Source organism: Pseudorca crassidens, assembly GCF_039906515.1.
Source record: "Pseudorca crassidens isolate mPseCra1 chromosome 1 unlocalized genomic scaffold, mPseCra1.hap1 SUPER_1_unloc_3, whole genome shotgun sequence".
In the NCBI taxonomy this organism is placed as follows: domain Eukaryota; kingdom Metazoa; phylum Chordata; class Mammalia; order Artiodactyla; family Delphinidae; genus Pseudorca; species Pseudorca crassidens.
This window is the reverse complement of record NW_027135940.1, coordinates 2,614,285-2,641,135: the sequence shown is the minus strand read 5'-3', so window position 1 is coordinate 2,641,135 and position 26,851 is coordinate 2,614,285.

Sequence of the window (26,851 nt, the reverse complement as noted above, 5' to 3'; positions counted from 1 at the left end):
TACGGTACAAGTTCAATATCGCAGAAAGGGAAAAATGGATAAAGAAGTTGTGGTACTTACGTACAATTCAATATCACTCAGCAATGAAATCTATGTCATCAGGCCAGTAGCAGCATAATGAATGGATTCAGGTACGATGATTCTAAGTAAAATAAGTCACACAGAAAAAGAAACATCATAAGGTATCACTAATACACGGAATGTAAACTTGGCTACACAGGAACTGAATTACAAAACAGAATAGGGTCTCAAATGTAGAAAACCAACTTATGCTTGCTTAAGGGGAAAGGTGAGTTGGGGTGCTGCATAAAACCAGAGATTGAAATTAGCATAGATACCTTTCCATAAGTCAAATATGTAATAGACAAGAGCTACTGCTTGCTCAATGAAGTGGACTCAACACCCCATATTAAACGCCTAAGAATATACCTGACTAGTAAGAATCTTAAAACCTATGGATTTATATGTCTCCGAAAGAGAATCCAGCATGTGTACAGCGGCATAAACGCAGCAGTGATAGGATTGGTGAGGTTCGGTGAGCAAATGCAGACCCTTTGAAGTCATATTGCATGGTACCCATTCCATGGGTCTCAACTCTCCAGGTTTAAGGGATTCTTCCTTCAGCTAAAACATGCATGTGGAACCCAGAGTATGATCCACCGTGTGATCGGGAAACGTGTTCAAATGTGTCTCAGTTTTCGTCCCCTGGTACTCGGGTGCAACATTCCAGACGCTTTACTAACACTCTCCCCACTTGGAGAGTCAGTGCCTTTAACCTCCTATTTGGCCCAGTTTGCAATTTCTGCGGAAAATGAACAGGAATACGGAGAACCAATGAGAGACTAGCTGGAGGTGTCTGGACGGGCAAATTTAACTCTCATTTCCCACCAGGAAGAGGAATTAACCAAAGGCTCAGCGAGCCATGCCGGAACCACACTAGGGCCTGAAGCAATCCTGCGGTGTTGTGGCCAGCTCACAAGAAAGCGAGTTGAAGAAAGGAGCTCAGGGGCACTGTAATTCACAAACCTGCAGAGTTATAAATGACAGCTATCGTCCAAAAATATATTGAAGTAAGGCTGCCAAGAGGACTTGAAAGCGGGGCAGAATTGCAGGAAACCGATTTCAGGAGGTAGACTGGAATTGGATGTAAAGCATAGGAAAAGAGGCAGAACGTCCACAATGATGCACTTGGCCAAAAAGGGCGTATGCGTTTTTTCCTGAATATATTCAGGAAAAAACGCATACGCCCTTTTTGGCCAACCAAGCAAGCTTGCAAAGGAAATCTGCACTACAATGAAGTCTCACTGCCCCCCGGTCAAAAGGGCCATCTGAAAAAAGTGTAAAATCCAGAAAGGCAGGACAGGCCATGGAGAACTGGGAGCCTTGTTATGCTGATGGGCGGGATGTAAATTGCCAACAGCCACTCTGGAGAAGTGTATGGTGTTTCCTGAAACATCTAAAAAACAAAGCAACAGAGCCTAGGACACTTCCACTTATGGTCCTATAGATTAGGGAAATTAAAATCAAAAAGAAACAGCCACCCCAAAGTTTCGGACGGTATGTTTACAAGAACCTCATTTACGGTACAAGTTCAATATCGCAGAAAGCGAAAAATGGATAAAGAAGTTGTGGTAGTTACGTACAATGCAATATCACTCAGCAATGAAATCTATGTCATCAGGCCAGTAGCAGCATAATGAGTGAATTCAGGTACGATGTTTCTAAGTAAAATAAGTCACAGAGAAAAAGAAACATCATAAGGTATCACTAATACACGGAATGTAAACTTGGCTACACAGGAACTGAATTACAAAACAGAATAGGGTCTCAAATGTAGAAAACCAACTTATGCTTGCTTAAGGGGAAAGGTGAGTTGGGGTGCTGCATAAAACCAGAGATTGAAATTAGCACAGATACATTTCCAGAAGTCAAATATGTAATAGACAAGAGCTACTGCTTGCTCAACGAAGTGGACTCAACACCCCATATTAAACGCCTAAGAATATACCTGACTAGTAAGAATCTTAAAGCCTATGAATTTATATGTCTCCAAAAGAGAATCAAGCGTGTGTACAGCGGTATAAACGCAGCAGTGATAGGATTGGTGAGGTTCGGTGAGCAAATGCAGACCCTTTGAAGTCATATTGCATGGTACCCATTCCATGGTTCTCAACTCTCCAGGTAAGGGATTCTTCCTTCAGCTAAAACATGCATGTGGAACCCAGAGTATGATCCACCATGTGATCGGGAAACGTGTTCATATGTGTCTCAGTTTTCGTCCCCTGGTACTCGGGTGCAACATTCCAGACGCTTTACTAACACTCTCCTCACTTGGAGAGTCAGTGCCTTTAACCTCCTGTTTGGCCCAGTTTGCAATTTCTGTGGAAAATTAACAGGAATAGGGAGAACCAATGACAGACTAGCTGGAGGTGTCTGGACGGGCAAATTTAACTCTCATTTCCCACCAGGAAGAGGAATTAACCAAAGGCTCAGCGAGCCATGCCGAAACTACACTAGGGCCTGAAGCAATCCTGCGGTGTTGCGGCCAGCTCACAAGAAAGTGAGTTGAAGAAAGAAGCTCAGGGGCACTGTAATTCACAAACCTGCAGAGTTATAAATGACAGCTATCATCCAAAAATATATTGAAGTAAGGCTGCCAAGAGGACTTGAAAGCGGGGCAGAATTGCAGGAAACCGATTTCAGGAGGTAGACTGGAATTGCATGTAAAGCATAGGAAAAGAGGCAGAACGTCCACAATGATGCACTTGGCCAAAAAGGGCGTATGCGTTTTTTCCTGAATATATTCAGGAAAAAACGCATACGCCCTTTTTGGCCAACGAAGCAAGCTTGCAAAGGAAATCTGCACTACAATGAAGTCTCACTGCCCCCCGGTCAAAAGGGCCATCTGAAATAGTGTAAAATCCAGAAAGGCAGGACAGGCCATGGAGAACTGGGAGCCTTCTTATGCTGATGGGTGGGATGTAAATTGCAAACAGCCACTCTGGAGAAGTGTATGGTGTTTCCTGAAACATCTAAAAACCAAAGCAACAGAGCCTAGGGCACTTCCACTTATGGTCCTATAGATTAGGGAAATTAAAATCAAAAAGACACAGCCACCCCAAAGTTTGGGACGGCTCTGTTTACAAGAACCTCATTTACGGTACAAGTTCAATATCGCAGAAAGCGAAAAATGGATAAAGAAGTTGTCGTACTTACGTACAATGAAATATCACTCAGCAATGAAATCTATGTCATCAGGCCAGTAGCAGCATAATAAGTGGATTCAGGTACAATGATTCTAAGTAAAATAAGTCACACAGAAAAAGAAACATCATAAGGTATCACTAATACACGGAATGTAACCTTGGCTACACAGGAACTGAATTACAAAACAGAATAGGGTCTCAAATGTAGAAAACCAACTTATGCTTGCTTAAGGGGAAAGGTGAGTTGGGGTGCTGCATAAAACCAGAGATTGAAATTGGCATAGATACCTTTCCATAAGTCAAATATGTAATAGACAAGAGCTACTGCTTGCTCAACGAAGTGGACTCAACACCCCATATTAAACGCCTAAGAATATACCTGACTAGTAAGAATCTTAAAACCTATGGATTTATATGTCTCTGAAAGAGAATCCAGCGTGTGTACAGCGGCATAAACGCAGCAGTGATAGGATTGGTGAGGTTCGGTGAGCAAATGCAGAACCTTTGAAGTCATATTGCATGGTACCCATTCCATGCGTCTCAACTCCCCAGGTTTATGGGATTCTTCCTTCAGCTAAAACATGCATGTGGAACCCAGAGTATGATCCACCATGTGATCGGGAAACGTTTTCAAATGTGTCTCAGTTTTCGTCCCCTGGTACTCGGGTGCAACATTCCAGACGCTTTACTAACACTCTCCCCACTTGGAGAGTCAGCGCCTTTATCCTCTTGTTTGGCCCAGTGTGCAATTTCTGCGGAAAATGAACAGGAATAGGGAGAACCAATGAGAGACTAGCTGGAGGTGTCTGGAAGGGCAAATTTAACTCTCATTTCCCACCAGGAAGAGGAATTAACCAAAGGCTCAGCGAGCCATGCCGGAACCACACTAGGGCCTGAAGCAATCCTGCGGTGTTGCGGCCAGCTCACAAGAAATCGAGTTGAAGAAAGGAGCTCAGGGGCCCTGTAATTCACAAACCTGCAGAGTTATACATGACAGCTATCGTCCAAAAATATATTGAAGTAAGGCTGCCAAGAGGACTTGAAAGCGGGGCAGAATTGCAGGAAACTGATTTCAGGAGGTAGACTGGAATTGCATGTAAAGCATAGGAAAAGAGGCAGAACGTCCACAATGATGCACTTGGCCAAAAAGGGCGTATGCGTTTTTTCCTGAATATATTCAGGAAAAAACGCATACGCCCTTTTTGGCCAACCAAGCAAGCTTGCAAAGGAAATTTGCACTACAATGAAGTCTCACTGTCCCCCTGTCAAAAGGGCCATCTGAAAAATGTGTAAAATCCAGAAAGGCAGGACAGGCCATGGAGAACTGGGAGCCTTGTTATGCTGATGGGCGGCATGTAAATTGCCAACAGCCACTCTGGAGAAGTGTATGGTGTTTCCCGAAACATCTAAAAAACCAAAGCAACAGAGCCTAGGGCACTTCCACTTATGATCCTATAGATTAGGGAAATTAAAATCAAAAAGACACAGCCACCCCAAAGTTTGGGATGGCTATGTTTACAAGAACCTCATTTACGGTACAAGTTCAATATCGCAGAAAGCGAAAAATGGATAAAGAAGTTGTGGTACTTACGTACAATGCAATATCACACAGCAATGAAATCTATGTCATCAGGCCAGTAGCAGCATAATGAATGGATTCAGGTACGATGATTCTAAGTAAAATAAGTCACACAGAAAAAGAAACATCATAAGGTATCACTAATACACAGAATGTAAACTTGGCTACACAGGAACTGAATTACAAAACAGAATAGGGTCTCAAATGTAGAAAACCAACTTATGCTTGCTTAAGGGGAAAGGTGAGTTGGGGTGCTGCATAAAACCAGAGATTGAAATTAGCATAGATACCTTTCCATAAGTCAAATATGTAATAGACAAGAGCTACTGCTTGCTCAACGAAGTGGACTCAACACCCCATATTAAACGCCTAAGAATATACCTGACTAGTAAGAATCTTAAAACCTATGGATTTATATGTCTCCGAAAGAGAATCCAGTGTGTGTACAGCGGCATAAATGCAGCAGTGATAGGATTGGTGAGGTTCGGTGAGCAAATGCAGACCCTTTGAAGTCATATTGCATGGTACCCATTCCATGGTTCTCAACTCTCCAGGTTTAAGGGATTCTTCCTTCAGCTAAAACATGCATGTGGAACCCAGAGTATGATCCACCATGTGATCGGGAAACGTGTTCAAATGTGTCTCAGTTTTCGTCCCCTGGTACTCAGGTGCAACATTCCAGACGCTTTACTAACACTCTCCCCACTTGGAGAGTCAGCGCCTTTAACCTCCTGTTTGGCCCAGTGTGCAATTTCTGCGGAAAATGAACGGGAATAGGGAGAACCAATGAGAGACTAGCTGGAGGTGTCTGAACGGGCAAATTTAACTCTCATTTCCCACCAGGAAGAGGAATTAACCAAAGGCTCAGCGAGCCATGCCGGAACCACACTAGGGCCTGAAGCAATCCTGCGGTGTTGCGGCCAGCTCACAAGAAAGCCAGTTGAAAAAAGGAGCTCAGGGGCACTGTAATTCACAAACCTTCAGAGTTATAAATGACAGCTATCGTCCAAAAATATATTGAAGTAAGGCTGCCAAAAGGACTTGAAAGCGGGGCAGAATTGCAGGAAACCGATTTCAGGAGGTAGACTGGAATTGCATGTAAAGCATAGGAAAAGAGGCAGAACGTCCACAATGATGCACTTGGCCAAAAAGGGCGTATGCGTTTTTTCCTAAATATATTCCTGAATATATTCAGGAAAAAACGCATACGCCCTTTTTGGCCAACGAAGCAAGCTTGCAAAGGAAATCTGCACTACAATGAAGTCTCACTGCCCCCCGGTCAAAAGGGCCATCTGAAAAAATTGTAAAATCCAGAAAGGCAGGACAGGCCATGGAGAACTGGGAGCCTTCTTATGCTGATGGGTGGGATGTAAATTGCCAACAGCCACTCTGCAGAAGTGTATGGTGTTTCCTGAAACATCTAAAAAACAAAGCAACAGAGCCTAGGGCCCTTCCACTTATGGTCCTATAGATTAGGGAAATTAAAATCAAAAAGACACAGCCACCCCAAAATTTGGGACGGCTCTGTTTACAAGAACCTCATTTACGGTACAAGTTCAATATTGCAGAAAGCGAAAAATGGATAAAGAAGTTGTGGTACTTACGTACAATGCAATACCACTCAGCAATGAAATCTATGTCATCAGGCCAGTAGCAGCATAATGAGTGGATTCAGGTACGATGATTCTAAGTGAAATAAGTCACACAGAAAAAGAAACATCATAAGATATCACTAATACACGGAATGTAAACTTGCCTACACAGGAACTGAATTACAAAACAGAATAGGGTCTCAAATGTAGAAAACCAACTTATGCTTGCTTAAGGGGAAAGATGAGTTGGGGTGCTGCATAAAACCAGAGATTGAAATTAGCACAGATACCTTTCCATAAGCCAAATATGTAATAGACAAGAGCTACTGCTTGCTCAACGAAGTGGACTCAACACCCCATATTAAACGCCTAAGAATATACCTGACTAGTAAGAATCTTAAAGCGTATGGATTTATATGTCTCCGAAAGAGAATCAAGCGTGTGTACAGCGGCATAAACGCAGCAGTGATAGGATTGGTGAGGTTCGGTGAGCAAATGCAGACCCTTTGAAGTCATATTGCATGGTACCCATTCCATGCGTCTCAACTCTCCAGGTAAGGGATTCTTCCTTCAGCTAAAACATGCATGTGGAACCCAGAGTATGATCCACCGTGTGATCGGGAAACGTGTTCATATGTGTCTCAGTTTTCGTCCCCTGGTACTCGGGTGCAACATTCCAGACGCTTTACTAACACTCTCCCCACTTGGAGAGTCAGTGCCTTTAACCTCCTGTTTGGCCCAGTTTGCAATTTCTGTGGAAAATTAACAGGAATAGGGAGAACCAATGACAGACTAGCTGGAGGTGTCTGGACGGGCAAATTTAACTCTCATTTCCCACCAGGAAGAGGAATTAACCAAAGGCTCAGCGAGCCATGCCGAAACTACACTAGGGTTTGAAGCAATCCTGCGGTGTTGCGGCCAGCTCACAAGAAGGCGAGTTGAAGAAAGAAGCTCAGGGGCACTGTAATTCACAAACCTGCAGAGTTATAAATGACAGCTATCATCCAAAAATATATTGAAGTAAGGCTGCCAAGAGGACTTGAAAGCGGGGCAGAATTGCAGGAAACCGATTTGAGGAGGTAGACTGGAATTGCATGAAAAGCATAGGAAAAGAGGCAGAACGTCCACAATGATGCACTTGGCCAAAAAGGGCGTATGCGTTTTTTCCTGAATATATTCAGGAAAAAACGCATACGCTCTTTTTGGCCAACCAAGCAAGCTTGCAAAGGAAATCTGCACTACAATGAAGTCTCACTGCCCCCCGGTCAAAAGGGCCATCTGAAAAAAGTGTAAAATCCAGAAAGGCAGGACAGGCCATGGAGAACTGGGAGCCTTGTTATGCTGATGGGCGGGATGTAAATTGCCAACAGCCACTCTGGAGAAGTGTATGGTGTTTCCTGAAACATCTAAAAAACAAAGCAACAGAGCCTAGGACACTTCCACTTATGGTCCTATAGATTAGGGAAATTAAAATCAAAAAGAAACAGCCACCCCAAAGTTTGGGACGGCTATGTTTACAAGAACCTCATTTACGGTACAAGTTCAATATCGCAGAAAGCGAAAAATGGATAAAGAAGTTGTGGTACTTACGTACAATGCAATATCACTCAGCAATGAAATCTATGTCATCAGGCCAGTAGCAGCATAATGAGTGAATTCAGGTACGATGTTTCTAAGTAAAATAAGTCACAGAGAAAAAGAAACATCATAAGGTATCACTAATACACGGAATGTAAACTTGGCTACACAGGAACTGAATTACAAAACAGAATAGGGTCTCAAATGTAGAAAACCAACTTATGCTTGCTTAAGGGGAAAGGTGAGTTGGGGTGCTGCATAAAACCAGAGATTGAAATTAGCACAGATACATTTCCATAAGTCAAATATGTAATAGACAAGAGCTACTGCTTGCTCAACGAAGTGGACTCAACACCCCATATTAAACGCCTAAGAATATACCTGACTAGTAAGAATCTTAAAGCCTATGAATTTATATGTCTCCAAAAGAGAATCAAGCGTGTGTACAGCGGTATAAACGCAGCAGTGATAGGATTGGTGAGGTTCGGTGAGCAAATGCAGACCCTTTGAAGTCATATTGCATGGTACCCATTCCATGGTTCTCAACTCTCCAGGTAAGGGATTCTTCCTTCAGCTAAAACATGCATGTGGAACCCAGAGTATGATCCACCATGTGATCGGGAAACGTGTTCATATGTGTCTCAGTTTTCGTCCCCTGGTACTCGGGTGCAACATTCCAGACGCTTTACTAACACTCTCCCCACTTGGAGAGTCAGTGCCTTTAACCTCCTGTTTGGCCCAGTTTGCAATTTCTGTGGAAAATGAACAGGAATAGGGAGAACCAATGACAGACTAGCTGGAGGTGTCTGGACGGGCAAATTTAACTCTCATTTCCCACCAGGAAGAGGAATTAACCAAAGGCTCAGCGAGCCATGCCGAAACTACACTAGGGCCTGAAGCAATCCTGCGGTGTTGCGGCCAGCTCACAAGAAAGTGAGTTGAAGAAAGAAGCTCAGGGGCACTGTAATTCACAAACCTGCAGAGTTATAAATGACAGCTATCATCCAAAAATATATTGAAGTAAGGCTGCCAAGAGGACTTGAAAGCGGGGCAGAATTGCAGGAAACCGATTTCAGGAGGTAGACTGGAATTGCATGAAAAGCATAGGAAAAGAGGCAGAACGTCCACAATGATGCACTTGGCCAAAAAGGGCGTATGCGTTTTTTCCTGAATATATTCAGGAAAAAACGCATACGTCCCTTTTTGGCCAACGAAGCAAGCTTGCAAAGGAAATCTGCACTACAATGAAGTCTCACTGCCCCCCGGTCAAAAGGGCCATCTGAAATAGTGTAAAATCCAGAAAGGCAGGACAGGCCATGGAGAACTGGGAGCCTTCTTATGCTGATGGGTGGGATGTAAATTGCAAACAGCCACTCTGGAGAAGTGTATGGTGTTTCCTGAAACATCTAAAAACCAAAGCAACAGAGCCTAGGGCACTTCCACTTATGGTCCTATAGATTAGGGAAATTAAAATCAAAAAGACACAGCCACCCCAAAGTTTGGGACGGCTCTGTTTACAAGAACCTCATTTACGGTACAAGTTCAATATCGCAGAAAGCGAAAAATGGATAAAGAAGTTGTGGTACTTACGTACAATGAAATATCACTCAGCAATGAAATCTATGTCATCAGGCCAGTAGCAGCATAATAAGTGGATTCAGGTACAATGATTCTAAGTAAAATAAGTCACACAGAAAAAGAAACATCATAAGGTATCACTAATACACGGAATGTAACCTTGGCTACACAGGAACTGAATTACAAAACAGAATAGGGTCTCAAATGTAGAAAACCAACTTATGCTTGCTTAAGGGGAAAGGTGAGTTGGGGTGCTGCATAAAACCAGAGATTGAAATTGGCATAGATACCTTTCCATAAGTCAAATATGTAATAGACAAGAGCTACTGCTTGCTCAACGAAGTGGACTCAACACCCCATATTAAACGCCTAAGAATATACCTGACTAGTAAGAATCTTAAAGCCTATGAATTTATATGTCTCCAAAAGAGAATCAAGCGTGTGTACAGCGGTATAAACGCAGCAGTGATAGGATTGGTGAGGTTCGGTGAGCAAATGCAGACCCTTTGAAGTCATATTGCATGGTACCCATTCCATGGTTCTCAACTCTCCAGGTAAGGGATTCTTCCTTCAGCTAAAACATGCATGTGGAACCCAGAGTATGATCCACCATGTGATCGGGAAACGTGTTCATATGTGTCTCAGTTTTCGTCCCCTGGTACTCGGGTGCAACATTCCAGACGCTTTACTAACACTCTCCCCACTTGGAGAGTCAGTGCCTTTAACCTCCTGTTTGGCCCAGTTTGCAATTTCTGTGGAAAATGAACAGGAATAGGGAGAACCAATGACAGACTAGCTGGAGGTGTCTGGACGGGCAAATTTAACTCTCATTTCCCACCAGGAAGAGGAATTAACCAAAGGCTCAGCGAGCCATGCCGAAACTACACTAGGGCCTGAAGCAATCCTGCGGTGTTGCGGCCAGCTCACAAGAAAGTGAGTTGAAGAAAGAAGCTCAGGGGCACTGTAATTCACAAACCTGCAGAGTTATAAATGACAGCTATCATCCAAAAATATATTGAAGTAAGGCTGCCAAGAGGACTTGAAAGCGGGGCAGAATTGCAGGAAACCGATTTCAGGAGGTAGACTGGAATTGCATGAAAAGCATAGGAAAAGAGGCAGAACGTCCACAATGATGCACTTGGCCAAAAAGGGCGTATGCGTTTTTTCCTGAATATATTCAGGAAAAAACGCATACGTCCCTTTTTGGCCAACGAAGCAAGCTTGCAAAGGAAATCTGCACTACAATGAAGTCTCACTGCCCCCCGGTCAAAAGGGCCATCTGAAATAGTGTAAAATCCAGAAAGGCAGGACAGGCCATGGAGAACTGGGAGCCTTCTTATGCTGATGGGTGGGATGTAAATTGCAAACAGCCACTCTGGAGAAGTGTATGGTGTTTCCTGAAACATCTAAAAACCAAAGCAACAGAGCCTAGGGCACTTCCACTTATGGTCCTATAGATTAGGGAAATTAAAATCAAAAAGACACAGCCACCCCAAAGTTTGGGACGGCTCTGTTTACAAGAACCTCATTTACGGTACAAGTTCAATATCGCAGAAAGCGAAAAATGGATAAAGAAGTTGTGGTACTTACGTACAATGAAATATCACTCAGCAATGAAATCTATGTCATCAGGCCAGTAGCAGCATAATAAGTGGATTCAGGTACAATGATTCTAAGTAAAATAAGTCACACAGAAAAAGAAACATCATAAGGTATCACTAATACACGGAATGTAACCTTGGCTACACAGGAACTGAATTACAAAACAGAATAGGGTCTCAAATGTAGAAAACCAACTTATGCTTGCTTAAGGGGAAAGGTGAGTTGGGGTGCTGCATAAAACCAGAGATTGAAATTGGCATAGATACCTTTCCATAAGTCAAATATGTAATAGACAAGAGCTACTGCTTGCTCAACGAAGTGGACTCAACACCCCATATTAAACGCCTAAGAATATACCTGACTAGTAAGAATCTTAAAGCCTATGAATTTATATGTCTCCAAAAGAGAATCAAGCGTGTGTACAGCGGTATAAACGCAGCAGTGATAGGATTGGTGAGGTTCGGTGAGCAAATGCAGACCCTTTGAAGTCATATTGCATGGTACCCATTCCATGGTTCTCAACTCTCCAGGTAAGGGATTCTTCCTTCAGCTAAAACATGCATGTGGAACCCAGAGTATGATCCACCATGTGATCGGGAAACGTGTTCATATGTGTCTCAGTTTTCGTCCCCTGGTACTCGGGTGCAACATTCCAGACGCTTTACTAACACTCTCCCCACTTGGAGAGTCAGTGCCTTTAACCTCCTGTTTGGCCCAGTTTGCAATTTCTGTGGAAAATGAACAGGAATAGGGAGAACCAATGAGAGACTAGCTGGAGGTGTCTGGACGGGCAAATTTAACTCTCATTTCCCACCAGGAAGAGGAATTAACCAAAGGCTCAGCGAGCCATGCCGAAACTACACTAGGGCCTGAAGCAATCCTGCGGTGTTGCGGCCAGCTCACAAGAAAGTGAGTTGAAGAAAGAAGCTCAGGGGCACTGTAATTCACAAACCTGCAGAGTTATAAATGACAGCTATCATCCAAAAATATATTGAAGTAAGGCTGCCAAGAGGACTTGAAAGCGGGGCAGAATTGCAGGAAACCGATTTCAGGAGGTAGACTGGAATTGCATGAAAAGCATAGGAAAAGAGGCAGAACGTCCACAATGATGCACTTGGCCAAAAAGGGCGTATGCGTTTTTTCCTGAATATATTCAGGAAAAAACGCATACGTCCCTTTTTGGCCAACGAAGCAAGCTTGCAAAGGAAATCTGCACTACAATGAAGTCTCACTGCCCCCCGGTCAAAAGGGCCATCTGAAATAGTGTAAAATCCAGAAAGGCAGGACAGGCCATGGAGAACTGGGAGCCTTCTTATGCTGATGGGTGGGATGTAAATTGCAAACAGCCACTCTGGAGAAGTGTATGGTGTTTCCTGAAACATCTAAAAACCAAAGCAACAGAGCCTAGGGCACTTCCACTTATGGTCCTATAGATTAGGGAAATTAAAATCAAAAAGACACAGCCACCCCAAAGTTTGGGACGGCTCTGTTTACAAGAACCTCATTTACGGTACAAGTTCAATATCGCAGAAAGCGAAAAATGGATAAAGAAGTTGTGGTACTTACGTACAATGAAATATCACTCAGCAATGAAATCTATGTCATCAGGCCAGTAGCAGCATAATAAGTGGATTCAGGTACAATGATTCTAAGTAAAATAAGTCACACAGAAAAAGAAACATCATAAGGTATCACTAATACACGGAATGTAACCTTGGCTACACAGGAACTGAATTACAAAACAGAATAGGGTCTCAAATGTAGAAAACCAACTTATGCTTGCTTAAGGGGAAAGGTGAGTTGGGGTGCTGCATAAAACCAGAGATTGAAATTGGCATAGATACCTTTCCATAAGTCAAATATGTAATAGACAAGAGCTACTGCTTGCTCAACGAAGTGGACTCAACACCCCATATTAAACGCCTAAGAATATACCTGACTAGTAAGAATCTTAAAGCCTATGAATTTATATGTCTCCAAAAGAGAATCAAGCGTGTGTACAGCGGTATAAACGCAGCAGTGATAGGATTGGTGAGGTTCGGTGAGCAAATGCAGACCCTTTGAAGTCATATTGCATGGTACCCATTCCATGGTTCTCAACTCTCCAGGTAAGGGATTCTTCCTTCAGCTAAAACATGCATGTGGAACCCAGAGTATGATCCACCATGTGATCGGGAAACGTGTTCATATGTGTCTCAGTTTTCGTCCCCTGGTACTCGGGTGCAACATTCCAGACGCTTTACTAACACTCTCCCCACTTGGAGAGTCAGTGCCTTTAACCTCCTGTTTGGCCCAGTTTGCAATTTCTGTGGAAAATGAACAGGAATAGGGAGAACCAATGACAGACTAGCTGGAGGTGTCTGGACGGGCAAATTTAACTCTCATTTCCCACCAGGAAGAGGAATTAACCAAAGGCTCAGCGAGCCATGCCGAAACTACACTAGGGCCTGAAGCAATCCTGCGGTGTTGCGGCCAGCTCACAAGAAAGTGAGTTGAAGAAAGAAGCTCAGGGGCACTGTAATTCACAAACCTGCAGAGTTATAAATGACAGCTATCATCCAAAAATATATTGAAGTAAGGCTGCCAAGAGGACTTGAAAGCGGGGCAGAATTGCAGGAAACCGATTTCAGGAGGTAGACTGGAATTGCATGAAAAGCATAGGAAAAGAGGCAGAACGTCCACAATGATGCACTTGGCCAAAAAGGGCGTATGCGTTTTTTCCTGAATATATTCAGGAAAAAACGCATACGTCCCTTTTTGGCCAACGAAGCAAGCTTGCAAAGGAAATCTGCACTACAATGAAGTCTCACTGCCCCCCGGTCAAAAGGGCCATCTGAAATAGTGTAAAATCCAGAAAGGCAGGACAGGCCATGGAGAACTGGGAGCCTTCTTATGCTGATGGGTGGGATGTAAATTGCAAACAGCCACTCTGGAGAAGTGTATGGTGTTTCCTGAAACATCTAAAAACCAAAGCAACAGAGCCTAGGGCACTTCCACTTATGGTCCTATAGATTAGGGAAATTAAAATCAAAAAGACACAGCCACCCCAAAGTTTGGGACGGCTCTGTTTACAAGAACCTCATTTACGGTACAAGTTCAATATCGCAGAAAGCGAAAAATGGATAAAGAAGTTGTGGTACTTACGTACAATGAAATATCACTCAGCAATGAAATCTATGTCATCAGGCCAGTAGCAGCATAATAAGTGGATTCAGGTACAATGATTCTAAGTAAAATAAGTCACACAGAAAAAGAAACATCATAAGGTATCACTAATACACGGAATGTAAACTTGCCTACACAGGAACTGAATTACAAAACAGAATAGGGTCTCAAATGAAGAAAACCAACTTACGCTTGCTTAAGAGGAAAGGTTAGTTGGGGTGCTGCATAAAACCAGAGATTGAAATTAACACAGATACCTTTCCATAAGCCAAATATGTAATAGACAAGAGCTACTGCTTGCTCAACAAAGTGGACTCAACACCACATATTAAACGCCTAAGAATATACCTGACTAGTAAGAATCTTAAAACCTCTGGATTTATATGTCTCCGAAAGAGAATCAAGCGTGTTTACAGCGGCATAAATGCAGCAGTGATAGGATTGGTGAGGTTCGGTGAGCAAATGCAGACCCTTTGAAGTCATATTGCATGGTACCCATTCCATGATTCTCAACTCTCCAGGTTTAAGGGATTCTTCCTTCAGCTAAAACATGCATGTGGAACCCAGAGTATGATCCACCGTGTGATCGGGAAACGTGTTCAAATGTGTATCAGTTTTCGTCCCCTGGTATTCGGGTGCAACATTCCAGACGCTTTACTAACACTCTCCCCACTTGGAGAGTCAGTGCCTTTAACCTCCTGTTTGGCCCAGTTTGCAATTTCTGTGGAAAATGAAGAGGAATAGGGAGAACCAATGAGAGACTAGCTGGAGGTGTCTGGACGGGCAAATTTAACTCTCATTTCCCACCAGGAAGAGGAATTAACCAAAGGCTCAGGGAGCCATGCCGAAACCACACTAGGGCCTGAAGCAATCCTGCGGTGTTGCGGCCAGCTCACAAGAAAGCGAGTTGAAGAAAGGAGCTCAGGGGCACTGTAATTCACAAACCTGCAGAGTTAAAAATGACAGCTATCGTCCAAAAATATATTGAAGTAAGGCTGCCAAGAGGACTTGAAAGCTGGGCAGAATTGCAGGAAACCGTTTTCAGGAGGTAGACTGGAATTGCATGTAAAGCATAGGAAAAGAGGCAGAACGTCCACAATGATGCACTTGGCCAAAAAGGGCGTATGCGTTTTTTCCTGAATATATTCAGGAAAAAACGCATACGCCCTTTTTGGCCAACCAAGCAAGCTTGCAAAGGAAATCTGCACTACAATGAAGTCTCACTGCCCCCCGGTCAAAAGGGCCATCTGAAAAAAGTGTAAAATCCAGAAACGCAGGACAGACCATGGAGAAATGGGAGCCTACTTAGGCTGATGGGCGGGATGTAAATTGCCAACAGCCACTCTGGAGAAGTGTATGGTGTTTCCTGAAACATCTGAAAAACAAAGCAACAGAGCCTAGGGCACTTCCATTTTTGGTCCTATAGATTAGGGAAATTAAAATGAAAAAGACACAGCCTCCCCAAAGTTTGGGAAGGCTCTGTTTACAAGAACCTCGTTTACGGTACAAGTTCAATATCGCAGAAAGCGAAAAATGGATAAAGAAGTTGTGGTACTTACGTACAATGCAATATCACTCAGCAATGAAATCTATGTCATCAGGCCAGTAGCAGCATAATGAGTGGATTCAGGTACGATGATTCTAAGTGAAATAAGTCACACAGAAAAAGAAACATCATAAGGTATCACTAATACACGGAATGTAAAGTTGGCTACACAGGAACTGAATTACAAAACAGAATAGGGTCTCAAATGTAGAAAACCAACTTATGCTTGCTTAAGGGGAAAGGTGAGTTGGGGTGCTGCATAAAACCAGAGATTGAAATTAGCACAGATACCTTTCCATAAGTCAAATATGTAATAGACAAGAGCTACTGCTTCCTCAACGAAGTGGACTCAACACCCCATATTAAACGCCTAAGAATATACCTGACTAGTAAGAATCTTAAAACCTATGGATTTATATGTCTCCGAAAGAGAATCCAGCGTGTGTACAGCGGCATAAACGCAGCAGTGATAGGATTGGTGAGGTTCGGTGAGCAAATGCAGACCCTTTGAAGTCATATTGCATGGTACCCATTCCATGGTTCTCAACTCTCCAGGTTTAAGGGATTCTTCCTTCAGCTAAAACATGCATGTGGAACCCAGAGTATGATCCACCATGTGATCGGGAAACGTGTTCAAATGTGTCTCAGTTTTCATCCCCTGGTACTCGGGTGCAACATTCCAGACGCTTTACTAACACTCTCCCCACTTGGAGAGTCAGTGCCTTTAACCTCCTGTTTGGCCCAGTTTGCAATTTCTGCGGAAAATGAACAGGAATAGGGAGAACCAATGAGAGACTAGCTGGAGGTGTCTGGACGGGCAAATTTAACTCTCATTTCCCACCAGGAAGAGGAATTAACCAAAGGCTCAGCGAGACATGCTGGAACCACACTAGGGCCTGAAGCAATCCTGCGGTGTTGTGGCCAGCTCACAAGAAAGCGAGTTGAAGAAAGGAGCTCAGGGGCACTGTAATTCACAAACCTTCAGAGTTATAAATGACAGCTATCGTCCAAAAATATATTGAAGTAAGGCTGCCAAGAGGACTTGAAAGCGGGGAAGAATTGCAGGAAACCGATTTCAGGAGGTAGAGTGGAATTGCATGTAAAGCATAGGAAAAGAGGCAGAACGTCCACAATGATGCACTTGGCCAAAAAGGACGTATGCTTTTTTTCCTGAATATATTCAGGAAAAAACGCATATGCCCTTTTTGGCCAACAAGCAAGCTTGCAAAGGAAATCTGCACTACAATGAAGTCTCACTGCCCCCCGGTCAAAAGGGCCATCTGAAAAAAGTGTAAAATCCAGAAAGGCAGGACAGGCCATGGAGAACTGGGAGCCTAGTTAGACTGATGTGCGGGATGTAAATTTCCAACAGCCACTCTGGAGAAGTGTATGGTGTTTCCTGAAACATCTAATAAACAAAGCAACAGAGCCTAGGGCACTTCCACTTATGGTCCTATAGATTAGGGAAATTAAAATCAAAAAGACACAGCCACCCCAAAGTTTGGGACGGCTCTGTTTACAAGAACCTCATTTATGGTAGAAGTTCAAAATTGCAGAAAGCGAAAAATGGATAAAGAAGCTGTGGTACTTACGTACAATGCAATATCACTCAGCAATGTAATCTATGTCATCAGGCCAGTAGCAGCATAATGAGTGGATTCAGGTACGATGATTCTAAGTGAAATAAGTCACACAGAAAAGGGAACATCATAAGGTATCACTAATACACGAAATGTAAACTTGCCTACACAGGAACTGAATTACAAAACAGAATAGGGTCTCAAATGTAGAAAACCAACTTATGCTTGCTTAAGGGGAAAGGTGAGTTGGGGTGCTGCATAAAACCAGAGATTGAAATTAGCACAGATACCTTTCCATAAGTCAAATATGTAATAGACAAGAGCTACTGCTTCCTCAACGAAGTGGACTCAACACCCCATATTAAACGCCTAAGAATATACCTGACTAGTAAGAATCTTAAAACCTATGGATTTATATGTCTCCAAAAGAGAATCCAGCGTGTGTACAGCGGCATAAACGCAGCAGTGATAGGATTGGTGAGGTTCGGTGAGCAAATGCAGACCCTTTGAAGTCATATTGCATGGTACCCATTCCATGGTTCTCAACTCTCCAGGTTTAAGGGATTCTTCCTTCAGCTAAAACATGCATGTGGAACCCAGAGTATGATCCACCGTGTGATTGGGAAACGTGTTCAAATGTGTCTCAGTTTTCATCCCCTGGTACTCGGGTGCAACATTCCAGACGCTTTACTAACACTCTCCCCACTTGGAGAGTCAGTGCCTTTAACCTCCTGTTTGGCCCAGTTTGCAATTTCTGCGGAAAATGAACAGGAATGGGGAGAACCAATGAGAGACTAGCTGGAGGTGTCTGGACGGGCAAATTTAACTCTCATTTCCCACCAGGAAGAGGAATTAACCAAAAGCTCAGCGAGCCATGCCGGAACCACACTAGGGCCTGAAGCAATCCTGCGCTGTTGCGGCCAGCTCACAAGAAAGCGAGTTGAAGAAAGGAGCTCAGGGGCACTGTCATTCACAAACCTGCAGAGTTATAAATGACAGCTATCATCCAAAAATATATTGAAGTAAGGCTCGCAAGAGGACTTGAAAGAGGGGCAGAATTGCAGGAAACCGATTTCAGGAGGTAGACTGGAATTGCATGTAAAGCATAGGAAAAGAGGCAGAACGTCCACAATGATGCACTTGGCCAAAAAGGGCGTATGCGTTTTTTCCTGAATATATTCAGGAAAAAACGCATACGCCCTTTTTGGCCAACCAAGCAAGCTTGCAAAGGAAATCTGCACTACAATGAAGTCTCACTGCCCCCCGGTCAAAAGGGCCATCTGAAAAAAGTGTAAAATCCAGAAAAGCAGGACAGGCCAAGGAGAACTGGGAGCCTTGTTATGCTGATGGGCGGGATGTAAATTGCCAACAGCCACTCTGGAGAAGTGTATGGTGTTTCCTGAAACATCTAAAAAACAAAGCAACAGAGCCTAGGGCACTTCCACTTATGGTCCTATAGATTAGGGAAATTAAAATCAAAAAGACACAGCCACCCCAAAGTTTGGGACGGCTCTGTTTACAAGAACCTCGTTTACGGTACAAGTTCAATATCGCAGAAAGCGAAAAATGGATAAAGAAGTTGCGGTACTTACGTACAATGCAATATCACTCAGCAATGAAATCTATGTCATCAGGCCCGTAGCAGCATAATCAGTGGATTCAGGTACGATGATTCTAAGTGAAATAAATCACACAGAAAAAGAAACATCATAAGATATCACTAATACACGGAATGTAAACTTGGCTACACAGGAACTGAATTACAAAACAGAATAGGGTCTCAAATGTAGAAAACCAACTTATGCTTGCTTAAGGGGAAAGGTGAGTTGGGGTGCTGCATAAAACCAGAGATTGAAATTAGCACAGATACCTTTCCATAAGCCAAATATGTAATAGACAAGAGCTACTGCTTGCTCAACGAAGTGGACTCAACACCCCATATTAAACGCCTAAGAATATACCTGACTAGTAAGAATCTTAAAACCTATGGATTTATATGTCTCCGAAAGAGAATCAAGCATGTGTACAGCGGCATAAACGCAGCAGTGATAGGATTGGTGAGGTTCGGTGAGCAAATGCAGACCCTTTGAAGTCATATTGCATGGTACCCATTCCATGGTTCTCAACTCTCCAGGTTTAAGGGATTCTTCCTTCAGCTAAAACATGCATGTGGAACCCAGAGTATGATCCACCGTGTGATCGGGAAACGTGTTCAAATGTGTTTCAGTTTTCGTTCCCTGGTACTCGGGTGCAACATTCCAGACGCTTTACTAACACTCTCCCCACTTGGAGAGTCAGTGCCTTTAACCTCCTGTTTGGCCCAGTTTGCAATTTCTGCGGAAAATGAACAGGAATAGGGAGAACCAATGAGAGACTAGCTGGAGGTGTCTGGACGGGCAAATTTAACTCTCATTTCCCACCAGGAAGAGGAATTAACCAAAGGCTCAGCGTGCCATGCTGGAACCACACTAGGGCCTGAAGCAATCCTGCGCTGTTGCGGCCAGCTCACAAGAAAGCGAGTTGAAGAAAGGAGCTCAGGGGCTCTGTAATTCACAAACCTGCAGAGTTATAAATGACAGCTATCGTCCAAAAATATATTGAAGTAAGGCTGCCAAGAGGACTTGAAAGCAGGGCAGAATTGCAGTAAAACGATTTCAGGAGGTAGACTGGAATTGCATGTAAAGCATAGGAAAAGAGGCAGAACGTCCACAATGATGCACTTGGCCAAAAAGGGCGTATGCGTTTTTTCCTGAATATATTCCTGAATATATTCAGGAAAAAACGCATACGCCCTTTATGGCCAACCAAGCAAGCTTGCAAAGGAAATCTGCACTACAATGAAGTCTCACTGCCCCCCGGTCAAAAGGGCCATCTGAAAAACCTGTAAAATCCAGAAAGGCAGGACAGGCCATGGAGAACTGGAAGCCTTCTTATGCTGATGGGCGGGATGTAAATTGCCAACAGCCACTCTGGAGAAGTGTATGGTGTTTCCTTAAACATCTAAAAAACAAAGCAACAGAGCCTAGGGCACTTCCACTTTTGGTCCTATAGCTTAGGGAAATTAAAATCAAAAAGACACAGCCACCCCAAAGTTTGGGTCGGCTCTGTTTACAAGAACCTCGTTTATGGTACAAGTTCAATATCGCAGAAAGCGAAAAATGGATAAAGAAGTTGTGGTACTTACGTACAATGCAATATCACTCAGCAATGAAATCTATGTCATCAGGCCAGTAGCAGCATAATGAGTGGATTCAGGTACGATGATTCTAAGTGAAATAAGTCACACAGAAAAAGAAACATCATAAGGTATCACTAATACATGGAAAGTAAACTTGGCTACACAGGAACTGAATTACAAAACAGAATAGGGTCTCAAATGTAGAAAACCAACTTATGCTTGCTTAAGGGGAAAGGTGAGTTGGGGTGCTGCATAAAACCAGAGATTGAAATTAGCACAGATACCTTTCCATAAGCCAAATATGTAATAGACAAGAGCTACTGCTTGCTCAACGAAGTGGACTCAACACCCCATATTAAACGCCTAAGAATATACCTGAGTAGTAAGAATCTTAAAACCTATGGATTTATATGTCTCCGAAGGAGAATCCAGCGTGTGTACAGCGGCATAAACGCAGCAGTGATAGGATTGGTGAGGTTCGGTGAGCAAATGCAGACCCTTTGAAGTCATATTGCATGGTACCCATTCCATGGGTCTCAACTCTCCAGGTTTAAGGGATTCTTCCTTCAGCTAAAACATGCATGTGGAACCCAGAGTATGATCCACCGTGTGATCGGGAAACGTGTTCAAATGTGTCTCAGTTTTCGTCCCCTGGTACTCGGATGCAACATTCCAGACGCTTTACTAACACTCTCCCCACTTGGAGAGTCAGTGCCTTTAACCTCCTATTTGGCCCAGTTTGCAATTTTTGTGGAAAATGAACAGGAATAGGGAGAACCAATGAGAGACTAGCTGGAGGTGTCTGGACGGGCAAATTTAACTCTCATTTCCCACCAGGAAGAGGAATTAACCAAAGGCTCAGCGAGACATGCTGGAACCACACTAGGGCCTGAAGCAATCCTGCGGTGTTGTGGCCAGCTCACAAGAAAGCGAGTTGAAGAAAGGAGCTCAGGGGCACTGTAATTCACAAACCTTCAGAGTTATAAATGACAGCTATCGTCCAAAAATATATTGAAGTAAGGCTGCCAAGAGGACTTGAAAGCGGGGAAGAATTGCAGGAAACCGATTTCAGGAGGTAGACTGGAATTGCATGTAAAGCATAGGAAAAGAGGCAGAACGTCCACAATGATGCACTTGGCCAAAAAGGACGTATGCTTTTTTTCCTGAATATATTCAGGAAAAAACGCATATGCCCTTGTTGGCCAACAAGCAAGCTTGCAAAGGAAATCTGCACTACAATGAAGTCTCACTGCCCCCCGGTCAAAAGGGCCATCTGAAAAAAGTGTAAAATCCAGAAAGGCAGGACAGGCCATGGAGAACTGGGAGCCTAGTTAGACTGATGTGCGGGATGTAAATTTCCAACAGCCACTCTGGAGAAGTGTATGGTGTTTCCTGAAACATCTGAAAAACAAAGCAACAGAGCCTAGGGCACTTCCATTTTTGGTCCTATAGATTAGGGAAATTAAAATCAAAAAGACACAGCCACCCCAAAGTTTGGGAAGGCTCTGTTTACAAGAACCTCGTTTACGGTACAAGTTCAATATCGCAGAAAGCGAAAAATGGATAAAGAAGTTGTGGTACTTACGTACAATGCAATATCACTCAGCAATGAAATCTATGTCATCAGGCCAGTAGCAGCATAATGAGTGGATTCAGGTACGATGATTCTAAGTGAAATAAGTCACACAGAAAAAGAAACATCATAAGGTATCACTAATACACGGAATGTAAACTTGGCTACACAGGAACTGACTTACAAAACAGAATAGGGTCTCAAATGTAGAAAACCAACTTATGCTTGCTTAAGGGGAAAGGTGAGTTGGGGTGCTGCATAAAACCAGAGATTGAAATTAGCACAGATACCTTTCCATAAGCAAAATATGTAATAGACTAGAGCTACTGCTTGCTCAACGAAGTGGACTCAACACCCCATATTAAACGCCTAAGAATATACCTGACTAGTAAGAATCTTAAAACCTATGGATTTATATGTCTCCGAAAGAGAATCCAGCATGTGTACAGCGGCATAAACGCAGCAGTGATAGGATTGGTGAGGTTCGGTGAGCAAATGCAGACCCTTTGAAGTCATATTGCATGGTACCCATTCCATGGTTCTCAACTCTCCAGGTTTAAGGGATTCTTCCTTCAGCTAAAACATGCATGTGGAACCCAGAGTATGATCCACCGTGTGATCGGGAAACGTGTTGAAATGTGTCTCAGTTTTCGTCCCCTGGTACTCGGGTGCAACATTCCAGATGCTTTACTAACACTCTCCCCACTTGGAGAGTCAGTGCCTTTAACCTCCTGTTTGGCCCAGTTGGCAATTTCTGCGGAAAATGAACAGGAATAGGGAGAACCAATGAGAGACTAGCTGGAGGTGTCTGGACGGGCAAATTTAACTCTCATTTCCCACCAGGAAGAGGAATTAACCAAAGGCTCAGCGAGCCATGCCGGAACCACACTAGGGCCTGAAGCAATCCTGCGGTTTGTGGCCAGCTCACAAGAAAGCGAGTTGAAGAAAGGAGCTCAGGGGCACTGTAATTCACAAACCTTCAGAGTTATAAATGACAGCTATCGTCCAAAAATATATTGAAGTAAGGCTGCCAAGAGGACTTGAAAGCGGGGCGGAATTGCAGGAAACCGATTTCAGGAGGTAGACTGGAATTGCATGTAAAGCATAGGAAAAGAGGCAGAACGTCCACAATGATGCACTTGGCCAAAAAGGGCGTATGCATTTTTTCCTGAATATATTCAGGAAAAAACGCATACGCCCTTTTTGGCCAACCAAGCAAGCTTGCAAAGGAAATCTGCACTACAATGAAGTCTCACTGCCCCCCAGTCAAAAGGGCCATCTGAAAAAAGTGTAAAATCCAGAAAGGCAGGACAGGCCATGGAGAACTGGGAGCCTTCTTATGCTGATGGGCGGGATGTAAATTGCCAACAGCCACTCTGGAGAAGTGTATGGTGTTTCCTGAAACATCTAAAAAACAAAGCAACAGAGCCTAGGGCACTTCCACTTATGGTCCTATAGATTAGGGAAATTAAAATCAAAAAGACACAGCCACCCCAAAATTTTGGACGGCTGTGTTTACAAGAACCTCGTTTACGGTACAAGTTCAATATCGCAGAAAGCGAAAAATGGATAAAGAAGTTGTGGTACTTACGTACAATGCAATATCACTCAGCAATGAAATCTATGTCATCAGGCCAGTAGCAGCATAATGAGTGGATTCAGGTACGATGATTCTAAGTGAAATAAGTCACACATAAAAAGAAGCATCATAAGATATCACTAATACACGGAATGTAAACTTGGCTACACAGGAACTGAATTACAAAACAGAATAGGGTCTCAAATGTAGAAAACCAACTTATGCTTGCTTAAGGGGAAAGGTGACTTGGGGTGCTGCATAAAACCAGAGATTGAAATTAGCACAGATACCTTTCCATAAGCCAAATATGTAATAGACAAGAGCTACTGCTTGCTCAACGAAGTGGACTCAACACCACATATTAAACGCCTAAGAATATACCTGACTAGTAAGAATCTTAAAACCTATGGATTTATATGTCTCCGAAAGAGAATCCAGCGTGTGTACAGCGGCATAAACGCAGCAGTGATAGGATTGGTGAGGTTCGGTGAGCAAATGCAGACCCTTTGAAGTCATATTGCATGGTACCCATTCCATGGGTCTCAACTCTCCAGGTTTAAGGGATTCTTCCTTCAGCTAAAACATGCATGTGGAACCCAGAGTATGATCCACCATGTGATCGGGAAACGTGTTCAAATGTGTCTCAGTTTTCGTCCCCTGGTACTCGGGTGCAACATTCCAGATGCTTTACTAACACTCTCCCCACTTGGAGAGTCAGTGCCTTTAACCTCCTGTTTGGCCCAGTTTGCAATTTCTGTGGAAAATGAACAGGAATAGGGAGAACCAATGAGAGACTAGCTGGAGGTGTCTGGACGGGCAAATTTAACTCTCATTTCCCACCAGGAAGAGGAATTAACCAAAGGCTCAGCGAGCCATGCCGGAACCACACTAGGGCCTGAAGCAATCCTGCGGTGTTGCGGCCAGCTCACAAGAAAGCCAGTTGAAAAAAGGAGCTCAGGGGCACTGTAATTCACAAACCTTCAGAGTTATAAATGACAGCTATCGTCCAAAAATATATTGAAGTAAGGCTGCCAAGAGGACTTGAAAGCAGGGCAGAATTGCAGTAAACCGATTTCAGGAGGTAGACTGGAATTGCATGTAAAGCATAGGAAAAGAGGCAGACCTTCCACAATGATGCACTTGGCCAAAAAGGGCGTATGCATTTTTTCCTGAATATATTCCTGAATATATTCAGGAAAAAACGCATACGCCCTTTTTGGCCAACCAAGCAAGCTTGCGAAGGAAATCTGCACTACAATGAAGTCTCACTGCCCCCCGGTCAAAAGGGCCATCTGAAAAAAGTGTAAAATCCAGTAAGGCAGGACAGGCCATGGAGAACTGGGAGCCTTTTTATGCTGATGGGAGGGATGTAAATTGCCAACAGCCACTCTGGAGAAGTGTATGGTGTTTCCTGAAACATCTAAGAAACAAAGCAACAGAGCCTAGGGCACTTCCACTTATGGTTCTATAGATTAGGGAAATTAAAATCAAAAAGACACAGCCACCCCAAAGTTTGGGACGGCTCTGTTTACAAGAACCTCATTTACGGTACAAGTTCAATATCGCAGAAAGCGAAAAATGGATAAAGAAGTTGTGGTACTTACGTACAATGCAATATCACTCAGCAATGAAATCTATGTCATCAGGCCAGTAGCAGCATAATGAGTGAATTCAGGTACGATGATTCTAAGTAAAATAAGTCACACAGAAAAAGAAACATCATGAGGTATCACTAATACACAGAATGTAAACTTGGCTACACAGGAACTGAATTACAAAACAGAATAGGGTCTCAAATGTAGAAAACCAACTTATGCTTGCTTAAGGGGAAAGGTGAGTTGGGGTGCTGCATAAAACCAGAGATTGAAATTAGCACAGATACATTTCCATAAGTCAAATATGTAATAGACAAGAGCTACTGCTTGCTCAACGAAGTGGACTCAACACCCCATATTAAACGCCTAAGAATATACCTGACTAGTAAGAATCTTAAAGCGTATGGATTTATATGTCTCCGAAAGAGAATCAAGCGTGTGTACAGCGGCATAAACGCAGCAGTGATAGGATTGGTGAGGTTCGGTGAGCAAATGCAGACCCTTTGAAGTCATATTGCATGGTACCCATTCCATGTGTCTCAACTCTCCAGGTAAGGGATTCTTCCTTCAGCTAAAACATGCATGTGGAACCCAGAGTATGATCCACCGTGTGATCGGGAAACGTGTTCAAATGTGTCTCAGTTTTCGTCCCCTGGTACTCGGGTGCAACATTCCAGACGCTTTACTAACACTCTCCCCACTTGGAGAGTCAGTGCCTTTAACCTCCTGTTTGGCCCAGTTTGCAATTTCTGCGGAAAATGAACAGGAATAGGGAGAACCAATGAGAGACTAGCTGGAGGTGTCTGGACGGGCAAATTTAACTCTCATTTCCCACCAGGAAGAGGAATTAACCAAAGGCTCAGCGAGCCATGCCGAAACCACACTAGGGCCTGAAGCAATCCTGCGGTTTGTGGCCAGCTCACAAGAAAGCGAGTTGAAGAAAGGAGCTCAGGGGCACTGTAATTCACAAACCTTCAGAGTTATAAATGACAGCTATCGTCCAAAAATATATTGAAGTAAGGCTGCCAAGAGGACTTGAAAGCGGGGCGGAATTGCAGGAAACCGATTTCAGGAGGTAGACTGGAATTGCATGTAAAGCATAGGAAAAGAGGCAGAACGTCCACAATGATGCACTTGGCCAAAAAGGGCGTATGCATTTTTTCCTGAATATATTCAGGAAAAAACGCATACGCCCTTTTTGGCCAACCAAGCAAGCTTGCAAAGGAAATCTGCACTACAATGAAGTCTCACTGCCCCCCGGTCAAAAGGGCCATCTGAAAAAAGTGTAAAATCCAGAAAGGCAGGACAGGCCATGGAGAACTGGGAGCCTTCTTATGCTGATGGGCGGGATGTAAATTGCCAACAGCCACTCTGGAGAAGTGTATGGTGTTTCCTGAAACATCTAAAAAACAAAGCAACAGAGCCTAGGGCACTTCCACTTATGGTCCTATAGATTAGGGAAATTAAAATCAAAAAGACACAGCCACCCCAAAATTTGGG